General features: G+C 42.2%; 1 long non-coding RNA gene across 2 annotated transcripts in view; it reads right to left on the bottom strand.

Annotated features, from left to right (window-relative positions):
• LOC101787842 (uncharacterized) overlaps positions 1 to 26,623 on the bottom strand; it is a 133,315-nt gene that overhangs the window by 49,651 nt on the left and 57,041 nt on the right. Inside the window, exon 1 of one of the 2 annotated variants that reach the window (XR_010043849.1) lies at positions 14,037 to 14,759. The exons of the other annotated variant lie outside the window; for it this stretch is intronic. This is a non-coding gene — a long non-coding RNA (uncharacterized LOC101787842). Of the gene's footprint in view, positions 1 to 14,036; positions 14,760 to 26,623 lie in introns of those variants that run through there. 2 annotated transcript variants of the gene reach the window in all.

Here is a 26,623-nt window from a genome sequence, read left to right as displayed (position 1 = left end):
CAGGGATTGAACTCACAACCTCATGCTTGCCAGACAGGCGCTTATGCCACTGACCTAAATCCTCGGCCCTAAATTGTGTGCTGTCATCCCGAAATCACTCACCCAGAGCACATTCAATTATCCCAACAATACCAGAACAAATCTTTCTCTTCAGTGAATTCAAAGAAATCAGTAGTGTGTATGTGTGTGTGTGTATATATATATATAGTGTTTCAGTTTCTCATACCAGTGAGACAATATGATGTTTATACATATCTTATTTCACTTTTGAGTATGGTCTCAAGTTGCATCCACTTATCTCTACAAGTATCTAGTTTATCCTTCTTATATAGAAATACCACATCTTTTTTATCTGTTCCACAGTTGATGGGCATTGAGGTTGTTTCCAAGATCTAACTATTACAAACTGTGCTGTTACAAACATGGGTGAACATATATTGCTGTGGTATGATTTTTTTGTTTGTTTGCTTGTTTTGTCTTTTTCGTTTTTATCGGTACCAGGGATCGAACTCACGACTGCCTGCTTGCAAGGGAGGCGCTTATGCCGCTGAGCTAAATCCCCAGCCCCCTGTAGTATGATGTTTTTAACTCTTTAGGGAAGATTCCCAGAAGGGCAATGGCTGGATTGAATGGGACCTCCAATCCTAGTTTTCTGAGGAATCTTAACACTGATTTCCACAGTTGGGTGCACATGGTGAAACATACAGATCCAGTTTTAATCTATGGAATCTGTACCATCAGTTTTTTCATCATCATATACTAAGGAGAATAACTCTCTTCCAATGAATGTGTTTGGCACCACTGTCAAAGATAAATAACATGGCTTAGTGTGTCTGCAGTTGTTTCTGTTTCTAATCTAGTCCACTGATTTTTGGGTCTTTTTTTTTTTTTTTTTGGCCACTACCACTGTTTTTATCTCAGTAGCTTTATAGTCTACAATCCCAACAGTGGAGAAGGGTTCCTTTTTCCTCACAGCCCCTCTAGCATTTGTTATTGCTTATTTCTTGATAGAAGCCACTCTTTCTGGGGCTGAGGCAGAATTCCAGTGTTGTTGTTTTGTTTTTTGTTTTTTTTTTTTCCAGTACCAGGGATTGAACTCATGACTCTGCACTTGCCAGGCAGGCGCTTGTGCCACTGAGCTACATCCCTGGCTCTTAGTGTTGTTTCAACTTTCATTTCTCGAATGACCAGTGATGTTGAACATTTTTTCACATATTTAATTGCTGTTTATATTTCCTTTATCTGAGAAGCATTATTCACCTCAGATGCCGATTTCTGAATTGAGCCTTTGAATTTGGGAGGATTCATTTTTTAAAATTCTTTACATGTTCTCAACAGTAATCCTTTGTCTGAGGGACAGCTGGCAAACATTTTCTCCCACATTCTGGATTGTCTTTTCACTCTGTTGGCGGCTTCTCTCGCTGTGCAAAAGCTTTTCAATAAGGTGAGATCCCATTTGTTGATTCTTTGTAATAGATCATGAACTGAGGTTTTGTTCAGTCTTTGTCTACACTAATGTCTTCAAGAGTTTTACCTACTCTATCTTGCATCAGATTTAATGTTTGTTTCAATGTTCAGGTCTTTGATCCATTCTGATTTTAGTTTAGTACATGGTGAAAGCTATGGGTCCAGTTTTAATCTTTGGAATCTGCAGCATCAGTGTTTTCATCATCACATACTAAAGAGAATAACTCTTTCCAGTGAATGTGTTTGCATCCTTGTCAAAGATAAGGTGGCTTAGTGTGTGTGGAGTTGTTTCTGCATCATCTAATCTGTTCCACTGATTTTGGGGTCTTTTTTTTTTTTTTTTTTTTTTGCCAGTACCATGCTGGTTTTTTTTAAAGAATAAAACCAAATGAGGAAAAAACAAAATGGGATCATTCAAAACAAAAGGATGGACATAGTAAATGATTTAAAGCCACAATACAAGGTAATTTACAATGGTTATCATGATGTCTTTTGTTATCTTCAATAGAAATGCTCATATCAGGCACAATAAAATTGAACATAGCAATATAGAACAAAATCAATAAAAACAAAACATTGGAGACATTATAGGACTTCAAAAGAGAATAATAGTCAAACCAGAATGGGTGAATCTTATTGTCTTCATAGTAGTTACCCATACTCTCAGACTTGATACTATCAAACATAACAGGTTCAAATAAAATCAGTCAAGACAAGACCGTGATCGCACAAAACAGATTCAAATAAAATCGGTCAAAACAAGACAGTGAAAGCAATACAGGGCTTCTGATTATGTTAATAGGAAGTTAAAAATGGTTACCATAGTATTTCCTGCTATCTTGGAATAGCTATGCCCTCAAATCTAGTACAAGTAAACAAACTGGAACAGAATATAATCAAACTAAACAAAGCCATGAACACAATATGGTTTTCAAATCATGATACAAGATTAACAATGTCCTTTGCCTTCCCTTTTTAGACAATCCCTCCCCTTTCACTTTCACAAGGTACACTGTACATTTTGTATCCTACTAACTCTTTAATTTTTAGATTAGGGGGCAACCCAATATTTACCTAAGTGGTTCTGAACATTTTTACCTCTAAGCTTGATCTCAAATTGTATCCATTTACCTACAAGAGCCTCAAGGTTTTCCTTCCTTACAGCTAAGTAGTTCTCCATTGTATAAAAGCCTTATGTCTTTCCAACCAATCTGCAGCTGATAGGTGAGGTATCCCCACTTTTTTCTGGTTCCTGTCAGACACAGCATTATTTTCTCATCTTTGCCTTTCAGTCCATAAACACTCTTTCAGGTTAATTATATTTCTTATATAGAGCACCTTGATGGACCCTATCTCTTGATCCACTCTGCCTGTGTTTCCTTTTTTAGCATATCAAGGCCATCTATGTTAGTGATTATGGCCAACCTTCTCTGCCTCATCTCTGCCATGCTATTTTTCTGCCATTGGTTTTCTACTTTTCCTCTTTATTTCACTGTCTGCCCTGTTCACTGAGCCCTTCTGCCACTGTTCCTGATACCATGGTCTTTTTTTCTCTCCCTTGAGTGTCCTTCTGTATTTTTTGTAAAGTTGGATTGGTGGTCACAAACTCCTCCAATTCCTCTTTGTCATGGAGGTATTTTGCTTTTCCATTAATTTTGAGAGAGAGTTTTTCAGGGCATATCAATCCGGGTTGGAGGTTATTTTCTTTCAGGGCTTGGAATACTTCACTCCAAACTCTTCTTGATCTGATGGCTTGTGTCAAGAAGTCTTTTGTGATTCTGATGGGTTTTCCTTTTAGGTGATGCTTCTTTCTCTCACAGCTTTTATTATTTTGTACTTGTGCTGAATTTCTGGGATCTGGATTATTGTGTCTGATTAGTGTAGATCTGTTTTGGTTATAGCTGGCTGGAGTTTTGGATGCCTCACTTACCTGAGTATCATCTCCTTTTCCTATGCTTAGGAACTTTTCTTTAATTATTTCTGTAAATAGCCTTTGCATTTCATCTTTTTACCCCTGCTTTTTCACTCACATTTTTTATTCTTAAGTTGTAAATCCTCTTGCAATCTTCTAGCCTTTGTATTGTTACTTCCTGGTTCCTTGGTATTTTTAAGAGAGCTTTCCTTTCACAATCACATGTTGAAAACCTTTCTTCAAGGTTTGACAATCTATCTTTAGTTTCTTTCAAACATTTTTGTCAGCTTTCAATGGAGTTTTTAATTTCCTGGTAATCTCTTCAAATCTATTTCATGTATTCTAGATTTTTTAAAATATTCTTCATTGAAGGTTTCTCTCCTTTTTCTCTGCTCCTCCGTTTTTCCACCTGTGTCTTCTTGAAAGGTACTTAGCATTTCTTTTATTATGTTTCTTATATCTTCCTTTACTTGCATTAGTATTTCCATTTGTTCTTTTATAATGTCACAAATAGGTCTTTATGTCAGATGCTGTTTCTTTAAGAAACTGCAGGTGTGCGACCCCTGTTCTCCTCTGTGTTTTCCTCTCCTGGGCCAGTACTGTTTGGGTTGGAGGCTGGAGACTTCCTTTTGCTTTTTCCTTGTGTCATGTTTCTGGTTTCTGCCAGACAAGTGGATAGTGGGGGTCCCCAGCACTTCCTGTATCGGTTATGATTACTCTGAAGTGTGCTGGTTAGGGATTGCTGCTCTTCCCAGTCTGCTGTTGACCACTGAAATACAAGCAGGGGTGGGGCAGGCTGACCCCTCCCTTCTGAGCTGGTCAACCACTGGGAGTCTTCACCACGTGTGTGCCATGCGGATGGGGCCAGTTAGGGATAACTTCAGCAAAACCTCATCCTTGGCTACTGGATCATGCACAGAGGTAGGACTCAGTCCAAGCAATTCTTACTAATCTGCTCTGCACTAGGAGTGGCTGACTCAAGCTGCTGCAGTTCTTGTTCTGGGCTTATCCTGCCTGACTCCAAAATGTCACCCAGCCAATCACCTACTCCTGTGGGAGGACTGAGTTCCACACACTCACTATGAGCCGGTGCCAATCTCCAAGCTGGTGCTTTTCTCCATTCCACCTCTCCCGTCTGCGACCATGTCCTCTTGTTGAGGCCCTCAGGCTTGCCAACCCCCAACTTCACCACAGCTACATGTCTTCGGATTCCAGCAGTGTTTTGTATACAGTGGGACTGGCTCTGGTGAGAGTGCATCTAGCTACAGCCTTCCGTCTATGTTTTTCTTTTTTGTTTTACCCATTAGTTTCTTCTTGGGTCAAGAGGATCCATCTCCTTCCATCTGGTCTTCTTCAGGTTGCTATTTTCCAGCATCTGAGCTATTTCTCTCAGAGAGGCTCTTTACTTTGTTGCGTATTGAAACATCATCTTCCCAGCTTACCATGCTGTTTTTAATCTTAGTAGCTTTATAGTATAATTTCAAGTCAGGGATTATGATGCCCTGTCTTATCTTTGTTGCTCAAGATTGCCTTTGCTATTCTAGGTCTCTTTGGGTTCCAGATGAATTCTATAATTATTTTCTCTAATTTTGTGAGATATGCTATCGGAATTCTGATTGGGATTGCATTGAACCTGTATAACAGCTTTGGAAGTACAGCCATTTTCACTACATTGGTTCTTCCTGCCCAAAAGCACAAAATACCTTTCCATTTTCTAGTATCCTCTTTAATCTTCTTTTCTCACAGTACCGTAGTTTTCAATGTAGAGGTCCTTTAATTCTTTGTTAGACTGATTCCTAGGTATTTCATTTTTTTAGATGCTATCATAAAAGCATCCAATTTCTCTGTCAATGAGTTTATTATTCATGTACAAGAAGGATACTGATTTTTGAGTGCTGACTTTGCAACCAGCTGTTATTGAATTTATTAAATCTAGTAGTCTTTTAGTGGAGTTTTTGTGGTCTAAGTAGAGCAGCATATCATCTGCAAATAATAATAGTTTAACTTCTCCCTTTCCTATTTTTGTTCCTTTTATTTCTCCTGTTGAATGGCTCCAGCTAAAGTTTCTAAGACTATGTTGAATAAGAGTAGAGACAGTGGACATCTTGTATTTTAGAGTGAATGCCTTCACTTTTTGTCCATTTAGTATGATGTTGGCTGCTGCTTTGTCATAGACGGCTTTTATCAGATTGACATAAAGATCATCTATTTTGATATTTTTGTAGTTTTTATCATGAATGGGTGCTGGATTTTGTCAAAAGCTTTTTCTGCATTATTGAGATGATCATATGATGTTTGTCCTTGGCTCTGTTAATATGGTATATTACATTTATGGATTTATGTTATGTTGAACATTCTCTGCACCCCTGGGATGAATCCCACTTCATTATGGTGTACAATCTTCTTGGTGATTTGCTGCAGTTGCTTTGCTAGTATCTTACTGAGGATTTTTGCAATGATGTTCATTAGGGAGACTGGCCTATAACTCTCTTTCTTAGTTGGGTCCTTCTCTGGTTTTGGTATCAGAGTAATGCTTGCTTCCAGGAATAAATTTGGAAGTATTGTTTCCCTTTCAATTTCATCAAACAGTTTGAGACATAGTGGTGTTAGGTCTTCAGTAAATTTCTTGTAGAATTCAGCAGTGAATCCATCAGGGCCTAGGTTTTTTTTTTTTTTTTTTTTTTTTTTTTTTTTTTTTTTTCCTTTTATTGGTACCGGGGATCAAACTCACAACCTCGCACTTGCAGGGCAGGCACTTATGCTGCTGAGCTAAATCCCCAGCCCACATAGGCCTTTTTTTGTTAATAGGTTTTTTACTTAGATCTTCAATTTCATTGATTGATATTGGGTTATTTAGGATTTTGTATCTTCTTGATTCAGCTTTGCTAATTCATATGTATCTAGGAATCCATCCATTTCTTCTGTATTTTCCATCTTACTAGAATACAAGTTTTCAAAGCAGATATAGATGATTTTCTGCATTTCTACAGGGTCTGTTGTGATTTTGCCATTTTCATTCCTAATTGCAAAGACTTGAGTCTTTCCCTTTTTGATAAGATTGGCTAAGGGTTTGTCAATTTTATTTAATCTTTCAAAGAACCACCTCTTCAATTAATTCTTTGTATTATTTTGTTAGTACCCAGTGTGTAAATTTCTGCTCTTATCTTTATAATTTCATCCATGTATGAATTTCTGGTTTAGCCTACTCTTCTTATTGTGGAAGTTTGAGGTTCAACATGAACTTGTTTATATATACTTGCACTGTTTCCCTAATGTCAGTATTTACAGTTATAAAGTTCCTTCTTAAAAACGCTTTCAGTGTATCCCACAAGTTCCAGTATGTTGTATTGTGCTTATCATTTAACTCTAAAAACTGTCAATTTCTTCTTTAATTTCATCTGTAACCCACTTCGTTCAGTAGGGTGCTACTTAATTTCCATGTGTTTACGAAGTTCTTGTGGTTTCTTTTGGCATGGATTTCCAATTTCATTGCACTGTGTTGTGACAGTATGAATGAGGTAATTTCAATTCCTTTGTATTTACTCAAGCATGATCTATGAGCCAGTACATGGTCTATTTTGGAAAATGTCCCATGTGCACCTGAGAAGAATGTACATTCTGATGTTGTTACGTGAAACATTCTACAAACACCTACTATTTGTTAAAAAGTTTGATTCAGTTATATTTCATTGTTGACTTTTTTTCTCTAGTTGACCTATCTTTTTGTGGCAGTGGGGTATTGAGTTTCCTGATATAATTGTGGTAGGGCTTATTTGACTTTCCATGTCTGTTAGTAATTGTATTATACAGGTGAGTGCACTGGTATTTGTTGCATATATATTCATGATTGTTATCTTTTCCTCTTGAATTGTCCCCTTTATAAGGATGTAGTGACCTTCTTTATCTCTCTTAATCAGTCTTGACTTGAAAATCAGTTTTTTGTGAATACAATAGCTACCCAATTTTTTTCTGGATCCCTGTCACATTGAATATTGTTTTTCATCCTTTGGCTTTTAGTCTATAAAATTCTTTTTGAATTAAATGTGTTTCTTATATGCAGCATATTGCTGGATCTTGCTCCATTCTGTCAGTACATGTCTTTTGATTGATGAGTTGAGACCATTAATACTGATGGCTATAGTTGCTATGAACTGACCTATCCCTGTCATGCTTTCTTGTTGCTGGCTCCTCTCCACTCCATCTGCCTCTAAATGTTTGCCTTCCTTTTGTGTGTGTGTGTGACAAAGTCTTTCTATGCAGTTCAGGCTGGCCTTGAGCTCATTTTGTAGCCTAGGCTGGTCTTGAATTCACAACAATCCTCATGCCTCAGCTTCCTTAGTGCTGGGATTACAGGCGTGAGCCACCATGCCTTCCTTGGTGGATTCCTTCTGTTGGTGTTCACAGAGCTATAGACCTTATTATCTCTTTCTGGAATGTCCTTCAGAACATTTTGGAGTGCTGGTTTGGTGGTCATAAATTTTCTCAGATGTTCTTTGTCATAGAAAGATATTTTTCCATCAGTTTTGAAAGATAGTTTTGCAGCGTACATAAATCGGGGCTGAAAGTTGTTTTCTTCTTTGACTTGAGAGTGTATGCTGAGAAGTCAGCTACAATTCTGGTGGATTTTCCTTTATAGGTGATTTGTTTCTTTCCTCTAATAGCTTTTAGGAGTCTATTCTTGTGTTGAGTTTCTGGAATCTTGACTGTGGTATGCCTGGCTATACATTTTTTTTTTTTATCCTTGCTAATTTAGGTTCTATATGCCTCACTTATTTGAAAGTCAAATTCTTTTTTTCTACCAGGAAAGTTTTCTGTCATGGTGACTGAACATTTTTTAATGTCATTTGTGGTATTTCCTGCTTTTCACTGACTCTAATTAATCTCAGGTTATTGTTCTTTGTCTCATTTAACAACGTGATGGATTGATTTCTCACGGTCCCTTGTTATTTTTAAGAAATCTTTCTTTTCCTGGTCACTAACTGTAAGCCTGTCTTCAATATCCAAGATCCTGTCCTCACATTGACTTCAAATCTGCTTTGAATAATTTTGATGTCGTTTTTATGCTCCTGGATATCTACTTGAAGGACTCCCTTTTTCCCCTATGCTGATCTTCCATAATTTTCTTAAGCTCATCTTTTTTTTTTTTTTTTTTTTTTTTTCTGTGTCTGCTCTAACATTGGTAAGCATGGTATGCATTTTGGTAATCTCTGTAGGTATGTGAAAGATTTATTTCTGATTTCATTCTTTCTAGAACCTCACTCAATTGCTTTGTTGTTTCCACTTCAGAGCAACCTAGTGAAGGGTGTTAGGACTGTCCTCCCTCATTGCCCTGTGGATTTGTCTTTAGCAAACTGCATGTCTGAGGCTCCATTTTGCTTAAGTGTCTTCCCAGTTTATTTTCTCTTTTTTTCAGTTTAATTCTTAGGGTGATGCTTAGAAGTTATCTATGATGGGTTGCTTTACTGGCAGTATTTAGGACCCTTAGGTGATGATTACTTCTGTGAGGTATCTTCCAGGTGTATCTGGCTTTTGGTTTTGAGTCTGTTGGAAGATCTCACCTCTTCAGTTTGTTGGAGATGAAAAGTTGTTACTTATTTGGCCTAGTCCCTGGTTCTTTGGCATTGTGCCACCATATTTTCTATGACCCTTAGTTAATCTGGGTCATGTAATACCAGGACCAACAGCTGTTTATAACAGTTATGTCAATTTGGGATTTAGTGATACCAATAGCATCAAAAATAGCCTAAAAAACAACAAACTGAGCTCTTAATTTTCAACTTTTAACTGTATGAACTAGACTTGTGGTTATAGAACAGAACATAAAACAAACCAGTTAATTATATGCAATATATAAGTCCTTAATGTGTCAATATTTTTTTATCGGTACTGAGGATCAAACTCACCACTGCGCACTTGCAAGGCAGGTGCTTATGCTGCTGAGCTAAATCCAGGCCCAATGTGTCAATTTTCCCCCTTAAAATGGATTAAGGAGAAAATAGAGAGGTGGAAGGGAGAAAGAGATGAGAAGTAATGTTGGAGGACAAAGGGGGATCACAAGTTTTGGAAACTGGTGCAGAATACTGAAGGAAAAGAGATGAGAGATAAAAGGAAAAACATAAAGAAGTTAGGAACCACTTAGACACTCATAAAAACAATGAACAAGAAAGAAAAAGAAAAAGAAAAACAAATAGTCCAATTCCAGGATTCTTTCTTGGTTTCACTACTAGATAACTTGTGGAGATAGAGTCTTGAATTATGCCAGTCTATCCCAGTAAGCCAGCAGGTTTTGTTTTGTTTTTGGTACCAGAGATTGAATTTACAACCTCAAGCTTGCTACACAGGTATTTATGCCACCCTTTCTTTGGTACCAGGGAACAAACTCATGACCTTGCACTTATCAGGAAAGCACCTGAACCACTGAGCTAAATCTTCAGCCTAGCAATTCATTTTTGGTTAGACTAGTGGATCATCTCAGCAGGCCTGCCCTGAGACTAGTCTCACTTGAGCTTGCCAGTCTATACAATTTCCCTAAGTCTACACCCAGCTGGGAGCTGCTAAAAGAAGCCAGCAGCAGTGCTGAGTTCCAAGCTCAGCCAGCCCATCTCCAAAATAGCTCCCAGATAATTGCTGTCTCCCTACTAGAGGACTAGGTTCTAGCCAGTGCAGTCCTCCACATCTGCTGCTCCTGGCCACTGCTATGTCTCTCTGCAGAGGTCTCTGGGGTCACCAGCTGTCTCCATCACTGTGACTGTGATTGTGCATCCACAGGTTTAAATAGCTCCTCTCATGCAGTAAGTCTGGTCTTAGGAATAGGTGATGCCGACTATTTCCTTCTTTTTCATTGAAGTTTTTCTTTTCACTCCCTGTGGGCTTCAATTCACACTTCTGATTCTTCTTGGGTCCAGAGGACCCACTTCCCTCCTACTCTTCCTCATAATGCTATATTCCAGGGTCTTGACAGTGACTCTGAAGAGAAGCTGGTTTCTGTATTGCCTATCACTTTGCCATCTTTCTGCAATTCCTTGCTCATGTTTATTGAAGGCTTATTATGTAGCAGGCACAGTTTAAGTGTTTTTATTTATTAATTCATTCACCACTGACAACCTTCAAAGTAGGTTATTATTTTCCCTTTTCTTGTTTTGTGTTATGCCTAAAAAAAAAAAATCTAAAATGCAAAGTTAAAAAGATTGTTATTAGCACAATTATTGTTATTGTCATTCTGTGCTATGCTTATTACCCCAGAAACCATGTACCTGGAGCACTGACCATATAGTTATAGATTAACTGACGTGTCGCTATACTGTTCTGTATGCGTCATCACCTTAGTAACCTGTTTGCTGTGTCAATCTTTGTTCCCTTTGTGAGAGACAAATGATGCTGTGTCAACTTTTGTTCGCTTTGTGAGAAACAAATTTTCCTGAAATTAGCAGACCCAGGAAAGAAAGGGCTAACCACCAACTGTAAAACATCCCCAACCCCAAACAAAGAGGAACAAAGGCCTTCCCCATTCTTGCTCTCATCACATAGCGGTTTAATCGCTATAAAAATCTGTCAAAATTCTAACCCAGTCACACAGCTTTGCAAACTCCATCTGCACTGTGCTGCTGGTGCCAGCTTAAATAAAAATGCTTCTTTTTAGAAGACATCCTGTCCCCTTCTTGACAATATCACAGGGCTTGTTTTTGGGGTACAACATTTTGGCCCCCCCTGCCTTTTGGTACCAGGGATTGAACTCACAACCTCATGCTTGCCAGGCAGGTGCTTGTGCCAATGAGCTTTGTGGGCAGTTTAGTGATGTGGAGCAGGTGTCAGCAACACAAATCTCTCCTTCCTTACCTTCCTTACTCCTCTCCTTACTTCCATACTCTGTTTTCTCTCAGGCATCAAGTTTTTTAAATTTGCTTTTTAATTTGCATTTATGTGTTTATAGTACAAAATGATTCATCAAGGGGAGTTTGTGCATGTACATAACATATCTTACATCTTTTTACATCCTCTTCCATGTTGCTTTTGAGTACAGAAGTTCTTCATCCACACATTTTCACTCAGTTTACATCTCCAGACCTGCTTCCTAGAAAATAAAATCTATTCTTGCTTAGGTATGCAATGCTTTGCTTAGTTCTCCCCTTCTCCTCAAGCCCCATTAATGTGCTGCATCAGTCATTCAGCTCAGAGTGAGGAGCTTTGAGAAATAAATCCAGTGACTTGCCCCAGTAGCAAGTACCAGGTAGATACAAACTGGCAGCAACTGGCGGGTATTTTAATGAATGCTTCTCATAGCCTCAAAAAACCAAGGCCTGGTTCATGTTCAATAGTCAGAGAAAGAAAGAATATTCCTGTGTGTTCTCCCCACATACACACACACAAATTTTTGGTACTGGGGATCAAACTCATGACCTCACACTTGCCAGGCAGGCATTATGTCACTGTGCTAAATCCCTAGCCTTATGTGTTTTTTCTCAGTGTGGCTGAGAGGGAGAACATTTCTAAGATAACTCTGCTAATTTCGCTCTGGAGTGAAAGAGGAGAATGCCTAAGAAGAGAAAGAAAGAGGGGCGTGAAAATGATCAAAGTCTTTTTATGTAAAGTAAAAATTAGCCAAACTGAAACCCAGTAATCTGTATAACCAATTTAATAAATGAGCAGAAGAGGGACTGGGGATTTAGCTCAGTGGTATAAGCACCTGCTTGGCAAGTGCAAGGTCATGAGTTCGATCCCTGGTATCCCACCCCCCCCCAAAAAAAGCAGAGCAGAGGGAAAAAAGTTAAGAGAAATGGAATTTTACAGTTAACTCAGCTCCTTCAGAGAAATGTGGCTCTGACTGAGTGGAGGGCTATATATGATTGAATTTCATGTTTGTCTTCTTGGCTCCTTAATTAGATTCAGACTGTCTACCTCCTCACAAGCACACTATAGCACTATGGGGATAAGAGAAGAATACAAAAAAAGTGACAATGATGGAAGGAAACAATAAGCAGTCCTGTTGCCAAACAACTAAATCAACAATACAAAACAAAGAAAAAACCATTAAGATAGGAATAAACATTAAGATTACCGCAACACAACAGTTCTCCTCTTTGACACACTAACCAAGTAACACATAATAACTCTTCACTATGTTCTTAAATGTAGGGTACATTTTTTAATGTGTGTGTATGGGGCGGAGGGTGTTCCGGGGATTGAACTCACAACTGTGCACTTGCAAGGCAGGCACTTATGCTGCTGAGCTAAATCCCCAGCCCCACATTTTAGAAAAATTTAAAAATTTAAAATATAACTTTTGACTTTCAGTCCATGACTGAAATTTCAGTATTTTATTCCAAGTGAATTATCTCAAATGTATTTTGCAGCTCCTTTTGAGAAAACATTTTAATTGAAGAAATGACCCCTAACCTATTCAATATTGTAAAAGCAAAGACTGAGATTTAAATAACATTTGAAAGATAATATTGGGGCAGGGGATTTAATTCAGCGGCATAAACACCTGCCTTGCAAGCCTGCAGTCATGAGTTCGATTATCGGTACCAAAAAAATAATAAAAAATAAGAATGCCCATCAATAAACATTAAACTAACAAAAGAAAAACTTCCCATATTAAGCTGTTCATATACTTCCTACGTAGACTTAGAATTTCACCTAAGTATAAGAAAACAGAGAAAAATACAGCATATGCAATTAATGGGAAAATGACTTAAAGAATTTACACTGAAATTCAGAACAGTTAGCATAACCCCATTCACAAAATAGAATGAACTCCCCATCTCTAGTCATGGACACAAAGGGGAAGAAATACTGGGATTACGAACCTGAGCTCAGAGGTAAAGAAAAATTAGTAAGGCAAGAGCAGTTAACCACACCCTCCCCATTTATAATTTTTTGGGTAAATCACAGCCAAATGCTTAAAAAATAAAAACAAGGCAAGCATTTGGTCACCCCCTTCCTCCCCAGAGAGCTGTCAAAAGGAGGGATGATGGCACCGGAAACGCACCGGCAGCAGGCACACAGCAGCCATGCTAAGGGCAAGGCCCCGCCTGGGGCTCATTCGCGACCCGCAGGGCAGCGCTCCCAACCACCACACCCCCTCGCCAACCGGGAGCCGCACGCCCAGGCCCGGCTCGCGCCGCACCTCCTGCACCCCGGCAGAAAGCAACCTGCTCCACTGACTCCGGCGCCCGCGGCCTCCCCGCGCCCCGCCGGCTCCTCCCCGGCTCCCCCGGCCGCACCCCGCCCTACACCGGCGGGCGCCGACCGCTCACCTGGCCCCCTGCTCCGCCTTCGCCCCCGGCCGCCGGAGCTGGCGCGGCCTCCCCGGGAATCGCCGCCCGGATCGGGTGGAGGTCGGCTGAGGCGCGGAGGGGGATGGGGAGGCGTGATGCCGGAGCCGCCATCTTTCTCTTCCGCCGCCCGCCGCTGCCGCGGCCAAACCGGGCGTTCTTGGCCGTCGCCCCTTCCTCACAACCTCGCGGTCGCGCTGCCTGGCCCTCGCCCCGACTCCCACAGACACAGACTCCCACACGAACGCTCACACTCAAGCCGCTAGGCCTCCCCTCACTCGCTTGCACCCTAGCGCCCGCGGGCGACCCCGCTCACACACAGCGCGCAACGCCAGGGGCCCCCAGGGCGGGGTCTGAGGGGCGCGCGGGTTCGTCGACCACACCTGCGCAGAGACCCGTTCTCAGTCTCGCTCTGGCCCGAGGAGCAGGGGGCGCGCTCCCAAGGGCGCGCTTCCCCTCATTTCCCAAACCGTCCTCTCAGAGAAGGCGCGTGGGTTACAGTGGGCCCCGGCAGGAAAGGCCACGAGTCCGTGTTATGCGCACCCCTCGCCTAGCTTCCCTCCTCAGGTTCTAGCCTGCGTCGCTCTGACCCCAGGCGCGAGTACCCGAGCCTCCGGCCTGCAGTGACCCCGGCCTTTCTCAGAGCCTCTGTCCGTGTTGCCCTTCCCAGGTCTGCCCCCTCTCCAGAAGGCAGAGATCTGGGGACAAAGATGTTGATATCTGAAAGGCTTCCCGCGTGTGCAGTGAAGACAATCCCTCCGCATATGAAGGGGCGGGTTTTGCACTCTGGAGAGTCCCGGGGTTGAGCAGGTTGAAAGATAACAGATGTTGATGGAACCAGCTCTGCCCCTTAGAAAGCAGTGCAAGCCCTGGGCAAGTTACTTAACCTCCTCTCTATCTTTGTTATGAAAAGATAGCACTATAATCCAGGTTGCTATGGGAAGGATATGAGATGATACATTTAAGAGTCTCAAGGAATTTTAAAAGTATTTGAAAATGAAATCTCCGTCCAAATGAGGTTTAGAAAATGATTGACTACATTACAAGTTTTTCTAGGTTGTGAATAAAACCAAAAGTATGGTTTTTTATTGATCTTATTCTGTTTTGTTTCATTTGATTTTATTATGTCTGAGGGTTTTAAGTCAGCGATTGTAAAGATAACTGATAAGATTATATCCAAAAGATGAGAAGTATAAAACAAAAAAGGCCTTATTCTGGAATGCGGAGAGAGAAAACCAGAACATCCCCCGACCCCTGGAGTCCAGCTTTCTCTCTGATGGACACGTGGTGTGGGGGGATATGTAAGTAGCCTCGGTTTGGGGTGGAAACTAAGGGGGCATTAGCGATGCATGGGTAGCCCATTGTTCTTTGTTTGGCACATAGGTAAATTCCTAAAGGTAAGGGAGATGGAGCTCCTTGGCTTTACCAGATACAGTGTCCTGTCTGAGCCAAAACTCTTTCATATCCCATCTTATGATTGTTATTATGTAAAGGGGTGAAGATTTCTCTTTAACTACTTCCTGCTGGCAGAGTGCACTGTACTGGGGTCTAGGGGAGTCGATGGGATAACAATTGATGCCCATGTAGAAGCTGGTGCCAGGGATGTGTAAGCCACTGTGCTTGGTTTTGGCCAAAGCAGCTGTCCACAGTACATTCACACTCCAGAGGGGCACTCAGGAAAATAATCTACAATAGATATTATGTGTACTGGGTTATAAAGGATGTCATGGGCTGAGGGTGTAGTCTGCTTAGCTTGCATGCAGACCTGAATTCTACCCTAGTATGCAAAAGAAAAGAAATTAGCCATACTGGGCCATGGATTTAGCTTAGCAGTTTAAGCACCTGCCTGTCAAGTATGAGGTCATGAGTTTGATCCCCAGTACAGAGAGAGAGAGAGAGAGAGAGAGAGAGAGAGAGAAATTACCCATATTAAATTAGGGTTCCATATGTGGTGGCACACATTTGTAATTCAAGTACTCAGGAGACTGAAGCAGGAAGGTTTCCATGAGTTCAATGCCAGCCTAGGCTATGTAGTGAGTTCAAAGCCAGTCTGTCCTATGTAGTAAGACCCTGTCTCCAAAATAATAATAATTATTAATTGATTAAATAAGGATTGTGCCAACTGTACCAGCATATGCCTGTACTCACAGCTACTTGGGAGGTTGTGACAGGAGGATTACAAGTTTGAAACCATGTAACTGGAGTTCCCAGCTCCTGATCCCAACAGACCAGGCTTGGTCACCTTTGCCATGACACCAACCAAACAGATGGGCAGGAAAGGAGTTTTATCTGTGTGGCCACCCTGGGAAGCCCAGAAAAAGAGGACCACAATCTGTCTGGAAGGGCTGATGGTTACCTGGGGGTTTTATAGAAAAAGGGACAAAGGCAAGGATCAAGGATCTGCCTAGCGGGCAGCAGGGAATCCTGGTTGCAAGTGCTGGGCTGGGAAATTCGAGTCTCAGGATTGGCTGGGACAGGTCCTGGGGGAGCCATCATTGCATAAGGGTGATTCAGTTCCTAACCTGAGACCACAGTTCCTGCTTTGGGGAGCAGCCTCAGGTCCTGTCATGCTGTAACTGCTCCTGCTTGGGCTGTGAGGAGCCACCACACCCTGGGTCTGGGTGACAGGCTACCTGCATGCTGGGTATGTGCAGGAACTCAAAGTGAGGGAAAGGCTGAGGATGACTCACACATAAGTCCTTAGGGTGCCCAGGCAGGAACTGGTACTGTAGTCTCTACTGAGGGTGGAGGATGAATGAGAATACAATTTAAAGAGGGGTGGGGGCTGAGGGAGTAGCCCAGTGGCACAGTGTGTAGGTAGTGTTAACAGGGCTCAGGCTTCAGTCTCCAGGAGCCAGAGAGAGAGTGAGAGACTCACAGACACAGACAGAGAGGCAGAGAGAGACAGAGACAGACAGAAACACAGAGAGAAAAAGATGGAGACACAGAGAGAAAGAGACAGACAGAGACAGAGGTGGCCGGGACCTGAACCTTGAAAATCACCCAGAATAAACGGAAGACAACTAAAAGGAAGCATGAAAGGACACTAGGAGACACTGAGAAGAAAACAAAGAATATAAAATCATCTATGCCAAGAGAAGAGAACATTTCAAGGAGCAACCCTGGTTAGTGCCTAACACTAAAGAAAATAAGACTGAAATATGTCTGAGTTATTGAGCCACAAAGAGGTCCTTGTGTGACAGCTTTTGTTAGAATTGTGAAAAGAGGCGAGTTGAGTTTCAGGGAAAGGGTGAAATACAAATGTTTTCTGCCTGGCATTTAACCCTGGACTGTTGGACAGATTCGCTTTAACTTCAGGGTGTTCTGGTGGAGTGAGGATGATGGATTTTTCTGGCCTTTCCTCCCCTTTGAAGGAGTGAGCAGTCTCTGCCTCTGGGCCAAACCAAGCTGTTACTTATTTTTGGCCCACAGAGCTTCCCAAACTGAGCCCTTGGAGACCCGACCTGCAGCATTGGTTCTCAGAATGCTCCTCTCAAATCACCACCAGGTTGTGGAAGCCTGAGCCTGCCGAGAACAGCATCAGGGTACCCCAGGAGCCACCACACCCTCCACTGCCCAAGTGAGGGTCATCAATCAGCTGTCTGTCCCTACAGCCCTACTCTCTGGGTCTTGCTATAGTTTATTAAATAGCACAATTAAGGGAATTGACAAGAAGGACCCTCAAATGGAACGCTATGAAGGATTTTTTTTTTGGGGTGGGGGGGACAGGGTCCTACTATGCAATTCAGGCTGGCCTCGAGCTCACTTTGTAACCCAGGCTGGTCTCGAATTTTCAATGATCCTTCTGCTTCAGCCTCCCAAATGCTGGGTTTACAGGTGTAAGCCACGCCATGCCCAGTTTATCAAGGGTTCTTGATAAACAATCAGGTGGGGCCTGGAGGTGCACTGTGGTAAGCCCAGCCCCTCAGGCATCTGAAGCAGGAGAATTAAAAATTCAAGCCCTAACTGGACAGTTAAGGCTGCCCCAGCCTCATAATTAAAAATAAAAAGGGGCTGAGGATGGTGCTCTGTGAGAAGGCCCTGGGTTCAGACCCCAGTACTGGGGTGGGGGGCAAATAATCAATCAATAGTGTTTGAAAGGGCAGCTCATACTTGTGCCCATCACTATTGTTGGGGTCGCTCAATAGCTACCTTTCAGACATTCGAGGGTACAGCACACTCCAGAGGACAGACCTGACCTTTGTTACTCATCCATGCCATCAGTCTGTCTCTAGACTATATCAGTGCTAAGTCGATGAAGATCCATCCCCAAAAATGTTTTTCCTTGCAAAATGCAAGAAACACAAAGGTAAAATATGTTTTATTTCTACTGTGTTCCAAATAGTCGCAACCAGCAATAAATGACTAGAGTATAGAAAGTTCTCCATGAGGACCAAGGTTGTAGCTCAGCAGCATAGCCCCTGCCTGGAAAGTACAAGGTAAACCAGAAGATTTTCAATGGTTGTTGAATGAATAATGGATTTTGCTTGTGTATGTGTGGTACTGGGGTTTGATTGAACCCAGGACCTTTGAACTGAACTATGTTCCCAGTACTTTTTATTTATTGTTTAATTTTGAGAGAGTCTTGCTAAGCTGCTTAGTTTCTCAGGCTAAGCTTCAGTTGGCAATCCTCCATCTTCCTGCCTCAGCCTCCCAGAGTGCTGGGATTACAAGGTGTGATAATAATATATGGTAAATATTTCCTTTTCTTAGTCTGTTATGGCAAAAGACAGTGTCATTGATCATCACACTCAAATCCTCCCCCTTGATTCTAACATGCTAATCTCATCATTCTTGCCATTTTATGAAGTAGTTCTGAAAACCCTTTTTCTTAAGCATCTTTACAAGGTGTGATGAAATTTCATACCTTGGCTGCTGCCGTTTGCCATCCAGTGGACAGGGAGGCTCATAGGAACAATACGGCGCGTCCTTGTCCACCTTCTCACCAGAGCTGGCATTGTGCAAAGCTGTGACCTGTGCAGCTCTTGAACTTCCCGAGTTGAGGACTGTGAAGGGCAGTGAGACGGTGAAGAATAAAGAGAGGACACAGAAAGCTGGGGTCAGTGGAGCCCTCACTCCTGATGGGGGGAAAGGAACTGCTCAACCACTGTAGCATGTTCCTTTATACACTCAGGAGCTTGGTGTCCAAGTCAACCCCTGTGCCTAGCACCTTGTTTGCCTTGCTGGCCTGGATACCTTGTCTTTTCAGAGCTGGAAAAGCGTGTTATCTGACTTGTTTTGGGCTTTCTGTGTTCTTAGGGCTTGCCTTGTTTTAACCCCACAAGTGCAATCCATCTCCAGCCTGAGCCACTCTCCACAGTGCAATTCCTGGCTCTTCCTTAAAGTCAGAATGACCTTGAAAGGTAAAGTTTTGAACCAATGCAGGTCCGGGAGGTAGCTAAAGACCCTCATGAAAAAGCACTTCCAAAACTGCTTCAGAAAGTAGCAAGTGTGTTCAAAGTAAGGGGAAAGATTTTGAGAGAGGTGAATGACAACGTTTCTTTTACTATAATTTTTACAATTTTAAACATATTTTTCAATCACAGCTGGTACAGTTTGAGCCATCTGTCTCAACTGAAAATAATTTTAGTCCATAGTCATTATCTGAAAGTAATTCCAAGATATAACTGTATTTAGTTATTTATTTGTACTGGGGATTGAACTCATGACCACATGTTTGCAAGGCAGGTGCTTATGCCACTGAGCTAAATTCCCAGCCCTTAAGATAAAACTTTAAACTCAGCTCCAGAATAAAATCTTTCTCTCCTGTTTTTCCTTTTTTTCCTTTTTACTGTGGGGTTTTTTCTTTAGTGTCCCTTCTCCTTTATCTCTTGATTCTTTTCATCTCTTTCCTTCTGTTTCTTTGCTTTCCTATGAATGGACTAATTTTTAAAAAGATACATATAATTTATGTCACATAATCATACTTAGTTTTTAACCAGCATAGCTGACCATAAGATAAATGCATCAGAAACATTAGCTAGTATTCAAACCAGAGAGTACCTCAGATATATAGTGCTTGTCCAGCATTATGTCTTATACCTAGTCATAGGCGGGACTTTTCAGAAGTGGCTAGATTTAGAGTGTGTGATACTAAGATTTAAGATGTAGTGCTGGGATTGATTCATGGTATGATTCTGGAATTAAGGCTGCCTCCCACTGGGTGTGAGTGCTATTTACCCTAAGGGCAGGTAGCCTGGATAGACTGTGAGGGACAGAAAGAGGGCAGTTGTTTGTTGCTTGCTTCCATAAGATTTCACTGCTTTGAAGGCTTTGCTGCCTGCTGCCTGCCATGAACTGTTTCTCCTCTCCAATGTCCCTCTGCCATGTGCCGACTTGCCATGGAGCCAACCAACTATAAGTGAAATGTCTACAAACTATGAGCTAAAAGTAAAACTTTCCTTCTCTAACTTTGGATGTTGGGTATTTTGTCTCAGCAACAAGAAAAAAAAAATTTTTTTTGTCTTTTTGAGATGGGGTCTCACATGCAGTTCAGGCTGGCCTTGAGCTCACTTTGTAGCTCAGGCTGGTCTCGAGTTTACAACGATCCCCTTACCTCAGCCTCCTGAGTACTGGGATTACAGGCATGAGCCACCATGCCCGGCTAGCAACAAGAAAAATTATCTAAGACATCTAGTATGTGTGAGGCCCTAAGTTTGATTCTCATATCACAAAAACAAAAACACTCAACATTAGCTATTATTATAACTAGTTGTATGTGTAGCTTATATATTATAATAGCTAATTTATGAGATTTCATATTTATTGGCCATTCTTTTTCTTTTTTTCTGTATTATATTCTTTATTTTTCTATTCATATATTTTAGTCCCTGTGTTTCTTTCCAGATACTAAAAAAAAAAAAAAAAACAACAGAACAAAGCAAGTTTAGACAGTGTGGTAAAATTGGTATAGAACTTCACAGCAGGTTACTGGGATAACAGTAATAGGTACCACAGTGTATCTTGTTATCTTCACAATAGTTGTTCTTTCAATAAGGTTATAGCAAAATAAAATGAAATACAGAACATTATATAACTTATCAATTCTTTTTCTTTTTTGAAATGAGGGTCTTACTACATTGTCCAGTTGGCTTTGAGCTCCTGGATTTGAGTAATCTTTCACCCTCATCTTTTCTACCATGTTTCTACCAAAATAGACCTAACTTGGAAAATAATCAGCCTTAGACACTGGAGGTCAAAAATGACAGTCCCAATCACCTTGCCTTAACTGCCGTTACACAATAGCCACTGCACAACCTTCTCATGACACTAGCCTTCATGGTTACAACCAGAGCTTATTTTCCAGCTGCCACATCCCATGCGGCTCTCCATGTTCTCAGGATGATGGAGAAAAAGGACAAGAGTTGGAATATAGAAAGCTGAGACTGGGTGGTGCCCTCTCTCCTGATGAGAAGCACAAAGAAGCAGGGGGAGGCAGGGAAGGAGCAATAGGAAGGAGCAAGAGTACTCCAACCTCTGCAGCACATTTATTTATACACTTGAGAGATTGAGTGTTATGTGAACCCTCTCTGCCCAAGAGGTTATCCGCATGGCTTGTCTCATGTGTCATGTTCTTGAGATTAGCCTTGCTCTAGCCCTGCATGTGATCAATCTTCAGTTTCAGCCACTCCCCACATCCAGTTAGGTGTTATTTTGGGGGAAATGCATTAGTAGCTGTAACTGCATCACTATTGTATTTCATGTTAATATCTTTTTATTGTTACCAGACCATGTAATTATCTAGAGCTACAAATATATAAATAGAATTTCTATAAAATGGATAAAATAATCATGACCATGTATCAGGTTCTGTCTTAGATCCCCGATCTCCCAAACAAGTGTACGGCAGAGGTTAAATAAAAAAAGAGACAAATTGTATGATTTTTAGGGCTCCAAAAGGGTCAACACCCTTTAATTAAGCTCAAAGCTTCAAGGGTAGAGACAAAGGATTTTCTGGGTCAGTCCACTGTATTAGGACTAAGGACAAAGGGCAGAGAAACTGTGGAAAGTGCAGGCAATGAGCAGGACCTTGGGAGTCACTTCAAGGACGTCTCCGAATAATGAATCAAGTCAATTCAGTAGCACTGTCTTATCATGAAAACATTGTAGAAGTGAGACTGTAGGAGTAATCTTTGCAGCTGCAGTCTCTACCTAGTTAATTGGGGTTAGAGCCAAGTGTCCGAAGCTGTGGCCTTATCTTGCCCTTTGAGGCCACCACAGGCCTTACCTAGGACCAGTGATTCATAGAGGTTCACATACTATGAATCAGCTCCCATCGCCAGGCAAGGGGCCTAGGCCTAGGACAGACTCACAGACAAACATAGAAAACCAATTAGTAAAATTTAAATCTTGCTCAGAGCCGCTTCATGGTGGTCTCCAACAACCATGTACAGTGGGGCCCACCTACAGTCTCAGCTACCTGAGAGTCTGAGACAGGAAGACTGCTTGACCCCAGGAGTTTGAGGTTGTTATGGGCAGCACAGTAGGACCTGACTCAAGGAAAATGAGACTGTGTCTGGTTGTACAACATGCTAGTTATCTATTTACCTCAAATTTTAGTAGCTTAGAACCACAAGCATTTATTTCTCTCACATTTCTGTGGGATAGCAACCCCTGTGTGGCCCGGGTATGGACCTGTATGCTGTTATCCAGTGCTAGTGGGCTTCTGATCTCCTCAGGCCTGACAGGCAAGACAACCTCTTTCCAAACTCACTCCATGGGCTCGGGCAGGCTGATCTCTGGGCTCCTGGTTGAGGCATCAGTTCTTGACTACCAGGGCTTCTCCACAGGACAGACCACAACACTGCCACTGATTTATCTCAGTGCCAACAAGCCAACAGGCCAGAGGGTACTGAGGATTAAACTGAGAGGTTCTGTTTCACTGATCTGCATACCAGGCCTTTTTACTTTTACTTTTGAGACCGGATCTCACCAAGTTGCCCAGGATCGCCTCAGACTTGTGATCCTCTTGTCTCAGCCCCCCTAAGTAGCTGAGATTACCAGCATGTGCCATCATATCCAGAACAAGAGTTGGTTTGTTGTGCTCTGTTTTTCAAACAGGGTTTCATTATGTAGCCCAGGCTGGTCTTAAACTCACAGTAATCCTCCTGTATCTGCCTTCTGAGTGTTGGAATTACAGGTATACTTGTACATGCCCAGCTCTTTGTCCTGTTTTTAGCCAACTTATCAGAGCTATTTAGATTTTTTTGTTGTTGAAGATTCTATTTCAGGAACCTCAGTGTAATCTTGAATCTGGATCAAACATTTTAGATTTTCACTAACAAGGAAGTATGAGAGTAACTGCAAGTTATCATCAGAAAATCAGTGCCATCAGAAAATTTACACAGGGGCTGGGGATTTAGCTCAGCAGCATAAGCGCCTGCCTTGTAAGCAGGCAGTCGTGAGTTCAATCCCTGGTACTGATAAAAACGAAAAAGACAAAAAAAAAAAATTTACACAAAGAAGGTAATTAGCCAGAAGTTTTATAGTTTTATATATATATATATAGTTTTGTTTTGTTCTTTGAGCCAGTCTTACTCTGTAGTTCAGGCTGGACTTGAACTCATTTTGTAGCCTAAGCCGACCTCAAACTTGCAGCAATTCTCCTCTTCAGTTTCTGAAAGGCTGGAATTACAGGCATGTGCCACCACACCTGGCTCTAGAAGGGCTAATACCACAGATATTAATTTTGTTTTTCACTCAATGTTCTTGCCCTATACCTTAGCTTTTAGCATAGCTGTTACCCAATACCTCTGCTTTCAGTTGGCCCATTCCTTTCTCTCTTCTCTTGTAAAGTGGTTCAGCATCTCATATTGCTTCCTTAAAACTTTATATTCCACCATTCCATGTGATTAAATTTTTGAAAGTTTATGTCTCATAAATGGGAAGGTACTGTTTCAAGTCTGCATTTCGATTCAGTTGAACATACTTCTTGAGTTCTCATGCACTGAACCATTATGTAAGCAAGGACTGAGTAAGACTCAGCCTCCACCACCAGGGAATTCACAGCCTAACAGAGAATGAGATAAACCCCATAACAGATGACTAAAGATGATGAGACTGCAAAATAAATGAGTCAATTCAGGAGAGAGAATGATTAGCTTGGGGGGGGGGGTCAGAAGAGGTTTTTGAGAGGAGACAACATCAAAATTGGACCCCATGGTCAAAGTTTTCCTGACTCAAATGTCCTGAGGACAAATGTCTGTGGGCATCCAGGGTCCTTTTGCCTTTGGTCTTTACTGTTTCATGGCTTCCAGGCTTGGCAGGCGCCACTCCCTCCCTTCCCGCCCCATTGAACCCTCTATCTTTTCCTTCCTTTTATGGGAATTTTTGTGTTTAGCCCCTGAATTTAATTTAGTTGGATCAGACCATAGTCAAATGTCTGTACGTTTGCCCGGAGGCTTTCAACTAATGGGTGTATTCTTTACAGGCAAAAAGCAGATGTAGAAAGCCAGCTTGCTGTCTCCCATTTCAGCCTCTCTTTGCATCGGACTCCTTTGCCACAGAACATTTCTTTCTAAACTCTTAACCATTTCTTGTATCTTTACTGATTTTTTTATTATTAAATTTCTGGCTGGTTATGACAATGAACTGGGGAGGCTCAATTACGATTCACACACTTTCAACAGAATTTTTCTAAAACCTCACATCCTGGGTAACTGAAACGTAGCTTATGAATTGATCCCCCAGTCAGTGCTTTGGCACTGTCTCATTCACCGGGAACCTCAGAAACAGGCTGGCGGCTCTAGATAGCATTCGCTCATTTCTGGGCATTGCAGCTAATTTTGACTTGATTCAACTAAATGATAAATACTGTGCCAGAACAGAGCCGACCAAATCACCCTGAGAAAAATGAACCTGCAAACAAGCGGGGAGCTGAGCTAGCAGACAAGGGCCGCAGCGGGTGCCATCAAAAAGTCACCCCAACTACCAGGAAACAAACCCGCTCTCCCAAAGTCCGCACAGCCCGCCAGAGTGGACGCCGGCCCTGCTCCCTCTCGCGGCCCCCCGTGCGTCTGCCCAGGGCCGGCCTTTCCCGGACAGGGCTGTTCCCAGGTCCTGGCCTGCGGCTCCTCCCCGACCCCGGGAGGGCGCCCCCTCCTACCGCCCGGGGAGATTTCCTACCCCGCAGACCCAGCCGGGCCAGCGCATTGAGGTCATTGCTGTCTCTGCCAAAGTACTCGCCCAAGTTCATTTTCCCCAGCTGTCTGAGATTCATGGAAAACATGAGCTTGGCTCCATTCTAGGTCCCGCCTAGCTCTGCTTTGCATCTGCCTTTCCTTTGTTTGTTTGTTTGTTTCTCCCTCACTTCTTGCCCCAGGCTTCTCTTGCCCTGGCTTTCCCGGGCTTGAATCACATCTGTTTCCCCAACTCTGCCCCTGCCCTGTGGAGCAGAGAGGAAGGCCTGGCGGCTCAGCAGGCAGCGAGGGATCTGCCCTCAGACTGATTCTGGGGCTGGACCAGAACCCAGCTCCCCAAGATGGGACACTTCAGCCTGGCTCCGAGGAGCGTGGGCATTTGTTATTTCCATATCCATTGCTGTCCTTTTCTCCACACTAACCCTTCCTTTCTTCTTTCTTCCCTTCTCTCCACTGCTGTCTCTTTCTTGCTTCCGGTAGCGATGTGTTGTACCAGCAGCTCTCTGCTGCCTGCTCTCTTCCCTAATCTACCTCAGCCGGGAGGTTCACGATGTAGACACAAGTGCTGGCAGGTGACTTGGAATGCACACACGTCTGCTAAACACTCCTCAGACCTGAGCTTCAAGTTCAAGTTCATTTCCTCCAAACCAGCTCTGATGGTCTGACAGGAAGTGGAGCAAATACAAAGACTTGGAAATTCCAGGATCAGAGAGTGTTACCTATACATGACATGAGGAAAAATACTGATAGACAGGGAGGCAAGCAGAATGAACTGGTCTCCCAATTTGTCTTTGGGCTTCTTATGAAATTTTGACTTTCAGATTCCAGACTCTAAGATGCATAGCAAAAACAGCCTGACCATAGTCATAGCCTAAATAAAGCCAAAGACAAAGTAAAGCTGGCATCTCGTGGAGGGGCTCCACATTTGAGAGTTCTGACTGCCTCAACTCTTTATAACTCAAAGACAGACAGCCTTCTCTTCAATGATATCTGTTTGGTTGGATATGAGAATAAATAGACTATTCCCAGGGGTAAAATCGAAGATCTAAATGTGGGGTCAAGAAAGAAGTAGGAGCTGGGAATGTGTTTCAGTGGGGGAATGTTTGCCTAATGTGTGAGACACTAGCACAAGAAAGAAAAAAATTAAGAAAAGAAGTAAAGGAACATGACTTTTTTGGCATTAGGAGAAGGACAGAGCTACATGTGGTGGCACCTGCCTATAATGCTAGCACTGAGGAGGCTGAAGCAGGAGGATCACTGAGTGCCTGGGCTACATAATGAAGTATGGGCAGCCTGAACTACATAGTGAGACCTTGTTTCAGAAAAAAAAAATCAAAAAGTTGGGCATTGATGGTGTATGCCTGTAACCACAGCACTTGGAAGACTGAGGCAGGATGCTCACCAAAGGTTCAAGGCCAGTCGGGACTGCAAAGAGAGTTAGTTCATGGTGAACCTGAACTACATAGCGAGACCTTATTGCACCAAAAAGAAAGAAAGAAAGACTGTCAGATGTGATGACATGTCTGTAATCTTAGAACCCTGGGACAGTTGGGTATGGAGGTGCACACCTGTAATGTCAGCACTTGGGAGACTGAGGCAGGTGGATTATTGTGAGTTCTAGACCAGCCTGGACTACCAAGTGAGCTCAAGGCCAGACTGAACTGCATAGTGAGACCCTGTTTCAAAAAGACTAACACTGGGGGCTAGGGATTTAGCTCAGCGGCATCATAAGGGCCTACCTTGCAAACGGCAGTCATGAGTTCGATCCTGGTACAAAAAAAAAAAAAAAAAAAAAAAAGACAAACATAAATAAATAAAATAAAATGTAAAAT

Source organism: Cavia porcellus, unplaced genomic scaffold (assembly GCF_034190915.1).
Source record: "Cavia porcellus strain 051 isolate PalLab524CR breed Dunkin Hartley unplaced genomic scaffold, mCavPor4.1 scaffold_27, whole genome shotgun sequence".
Classification (NCBI taxonomy): domain Eukaryota; kingdom Metazoa; phylum Chordata; class Mammalia; order Rodentia; family Caviidae; genus Cavia; species Cavia porcellus.
This window is presented reverse-complemented; position numbering and strand designations above follow the sequence as displayed.